Below are 4,444 nucleotides of genomic sequence, written 5' to 3' on the forward strand. Positions count from 1 at the left end.
TTTTTTCATTTTTCTTGTAATTTAATTTTTTGACTGTCAAGACATTAATTTAAAGATTTCTTTTGAGCAAATTGAAAATTTTATGACAGATGGTAGATCACAATTTTGAATTCGTAAGTTATATTATTACAACATCGACAAGTCTTAACTTTTTTTTGTGTGTTTGCATGATCGAATATATATGAACAAAACATTAGATCGGAATTTTCTTACGGTGATTTTTCACTATATTTTTACAGTTTTTTTAAAAAAAATTGGTCAAAATCTAAATATTGACCTAAAATTGGGAGGTTGTGTAAATCAACCTTTAAAATTAGTGTAAATAACATAAATACCAACCCTTTTAAAAGTAATTACACCGTCTCTCATTTTTTTTTTAATTACTTTACTCTCTCTCCCTGTTAATATACATAACATAGCCGACATATATATAGTATTCTGTGTATATGTTGGAATTTTTGTAATATGTTTAGCGAGTTGAGATTTTTTGTAATATTGAAAACATAAGTTGTGTATATGTATAATTTTTAGTTAAAATTAAAATTGTAATAAAAACTCGTAAACTTTAAATTTTAAATCTTTCTATGTATAAATAAATTATTTTCATCTATTCAACTTGTCGTAACTCATATGTTATCATATTTTCACCTTGGTTAATTGTATTTTTCCTTTCTTATTATAATTTTTTTTCTCCTATTTCACTAACATATTTATTTTGTGTATTTTGTTATTTGTTTTGCACAGATCACAAACAATGGAAAGGCTGCATGAAGGATTGTTTTGGTGACTATTGCAAAAGAGCTTAGAAAAAATAGTTATGATATTAATTAATGTAATATCATTAATTAATATTGTAAATGAATCCATAATAAATGCCATTATTTGCCATAATTTTATAATATATGTTTTTCTTGAATCAATATTTAAGTTGATGTTGATTTCGTTGTTCTATCATTTTGAATACATCAAATTCAAATTTTAGGATAGTGAATCGAAACTAAAATATAAATTAGTTTTTTGTTCTCAAAATTTTAAAAAGTTTTCAGTACAATCTATATATTGCTTTAGAGAATATACACAAATGTTACCTTCTTAAAAAATAAAAAAAGCTCTATGCTAGATAGTTTGACTTGAAAACTCATCAAGAAGTATTAAGCTAGAAATCCTGCTTGTTTTTGATAATATACTAAGTGATTTCTTTCAATCAACCAAAACCTTGATGGGAGAAATTGAGGTGCAAGTTGGATATCAGAAAAAAAATTAAAGCGATGAAGCAACATGATCTGAGGGGTTATCACTTCATGGGTCAAGCTATCATGTAAAGCTTTTGAAACAGCTGGATTAGTATTGGCATTCACAGATCTAAAAAAACAATCCTTCGGGACAGCTCAATTGGTTTGGAGGGCAGTGATCCACCCGGGTCACTAGGGAACGAATCCCCCTCAATGCCTTTTGGGCTTGAGCCTCTCGCACAAGGCTTGCCTAGTGCGGTTTATATCCTTATGTGGTTTGCAGGGTATTACACAGTGGGGGGTTTACCCAGTGCGCACAAAGTACTCACCACAGAGTGCTCACCTGAAGGGCAGAGACTGTGGCAGAGGTTGTAGCGGCTGCAGATTTTCCTAAAAATTAAAAAAACGCTTCTGAATCTCAACTTTGAAAGAGCTAGATTAGTATCAATATTATTGTACACACGATGCTGAAATTACTAATTTTAATTGCAATTTGTATATTCTAAATACTGAGTTTTACTTCAAATAAGCTTGAGCTTCTATCTAGACTTCATCTCACTAAAATTTTTAACATCGATTTTCTGTTCTCACAAAATTACTGACTTCTCTTTATCCGGGAGATAATTCAACAACTATATACCCAGTGTAATCCCACAAGTGTGGACCTTATGAAGGTACAAAATTTGTTTCTAGTAGACCCTCAGCTCAAATAAATCATATCAAAACTCAAGCATGTATAGCAAATAAGGTAACAAAGAAACCATATAAAAAACAATTAAGAAGAGAATAAGTAGCAACAACAAATAATTAGATAACCGAGATATAACACTAAAATCAAGAACCAGTTTCCTAACTATCAAAACTAAATCCAAAATATATATATATATATATATATATATATATATATATATATATATATATATATATATATATATAATGTTACCTTAATCACGCCCATCACGGGATGTACCACCAGCTTCATAGCCCATCTTAGGTCAGCAACTCTGCAACAACAACACTTCATTATACTAACAGTAACACTAGTAATGAACCATAAACAATACCAGCAACATAGTAAGCGTAATCCCACAAGTGGGGTCTAGGGAGGGTGGTGTTTATGCAGCCTTACCACTACCTTACGAAGGTGTAGAGGTTGTTTCTGGTAGACTCTCAGCTTGAACAAAAATATATCAAAACTCAAGCACGCAACGCAAGTACGAAAGCAAAAGTACCCAATAAAAGAACTTTTTACTTCCCTCAAATCATCATAGCCAAATTCATTGCAAGAACCGAAAAGGTCCAATTAATTCTACAGAAAAAAACTAAACGGGGTTGTCTAATTAGACACGACATAGACCCACATGTGAGTTCTAGAGAAGGATGATGTGTACGTAGCCTTACCAATACTTTTACGAAGGCAGAAAGATTGTTCCCGATAAATCCTCAACTCGAGTAAACATGTCAAAATCCAAGTACATAAAGCAAACAACTAAATAGCAAAAACACCAAATAGATAATTAAACGTCCAACAAGAAGAAAAAAACACACACTTTGATTCGTACAACGCGGGCAAAAACTTCTCTTTTTTCTTTGTTTGTTTCTTGAAAATTGTGTTGACAAGAATTTGTGAAACAAAAAGAAGACAACTTAAATTTTGCTAACTGTAATTATATTTCTAAAATTTAGATAGCTAAGTAATCTCCTAAAATTTAGATAACGGATATATATAGAATAACTTAAATTTTGCATGATTTTCGCTAAAATTTAGATAACTAATTATATAAAATTTAGATAACGGATATATATAGAATAACTTAACTTTTGCATGATTTTCGCTATCTTTTCAATGGGTTTTAATAAAACAAAAAAATACATATGGATTACATAAAGTTCAACACAAGTTAGTTATGTTTTAATTTTATATATTGCTTTTTAATTTTAATTTGTTATTTTCTATTTTAAGATTTTACAAAATAATGGAGTGCAGTTTATAAAGTTATTGTTATCTGTTGTTTTCACTTATATAGATAGATATCAAAGTTTTAGTTATTATTAATAAAATTATTTTTTTTCTTTTGCTTATTTAAGTTACCGATCAGTTGAAAATATATCAAATATTATATATATCAAGACAAATATAATTTATTAAAAAGTGGCTTTTATGGGACTATATGTAATATGATAAAGTCGTGGTAGAAGTTGTTACTGACTCTTGTAACCTTCGTAAACTTGCTGGAATGATGAGGTTTAAATGTCATACATATTACTATTAATTAATATTTTATTTAATTGTATCTGTGTATTAATTTTTTTGGTCATGTAATTCAAAATATTTGCTAATATGTGCAGCACATCAATGTCATTTTTTACTACCTCCGAAAAAAGGCCAAGTTACAAACACAAGAACAATACAGATACACAACAGACAATTGTTTGTACAAAGTTTACATCAATAATGCCTACGATAGGTATTGTCAACAACAGTTGAAAGTTTTCTGAAATGAGAAATGCTTAGTCAACATCATCAAAGGTTTTAACATTCCAGCTGAGTTACCTTGGCATTTGGTCGACGAAGTGTACATCCCAATCAATTGTGGCGATGAATTTCACTGAGTGTTGGCTATAGTCATTCTAAAAGAGGGGCGCATCCGAGTTTATGACTCAATGTCGCGAAAGAGACATTCTGGGCCGTCTTCTGAGATACAAAAGCTGGCCAAAATATTGACTACTAACCTTGATATGAGTGGTTTTTTTGACCAAAAGGTTCATACCATACCGGGATAAAATGGGTAATCCATTTAATGTACAATATGTTGAAGTAATTGCTCAACAAACCATTGGTAGCCTGTAAGTATAAGTGTCATGATTTAGTTTCATTTCATAAAGTTCACAACACTTACATGAACTATAAGATATGGATTATCTGTTTTTTTAAGACGCAGGAATTGCGGTCTTTTTGTTGCCGCCTACGCCGAGTATTTGAGCGATGGATTACAAGTACCAAATGATAGACTGGATGTCGGATTACTCCGCAAAAGATATATTGATCTTTTATGGAAATACGGAGAAGCAAAAGCTCAGCAAGCAACATTAAAGATCCACGACGACCAAAGCTGAATTCTGTAGCACCAGATGAAGAACAACTTGTCCATATTGAGTAGATCCTTATAGCTTAATTGAGTCTATCAATGTAATAACCTATCCTCCTTGGT

General features: G+C 30.7%; 1 long non-coding RNA gene across 1 annotated transcript in view; it reads right to left on the bottom strand.

Moving 5' to 3' along the window:
• Positions 1–2,950, bottom strand: part of LOC107844020 — a 6,926-nt gene extending 3,976 nt beyond the window's left edge. The window contains exons 1-2 of the long non-coding RNA XR_007052369.1: positions 2,781–2,950; positions 2,176–2,236 (exon numbers count right to left, since the gene is read on the bottom strand). This is a non-coding gene — a long non-coding RNA (uncharacterized LOC107844020). The remainder of the gene's footprint in view (positions 1–2,175; positions 2,237–2,780) is intronic.
• Positions 2,951–4,444: the final 1,494 nt, after the last annotated feature.

Source organism: Capsicum annuum, chromosome 2 (assembly GCF_002878395.1).
Source record: "Capsicum annuum cultivar UCD-10X-F1 chromosome 2, UCD10Xv1.1, whole genome shotgun sequence".
Taxonomy (NCBI): domain Eukaryota; kingdom Viridiplantae; phylum Streptophyta; class Magnoliopsida; order Solanales; family Solanaceae; genus Capsicum; species Capsicum annuum.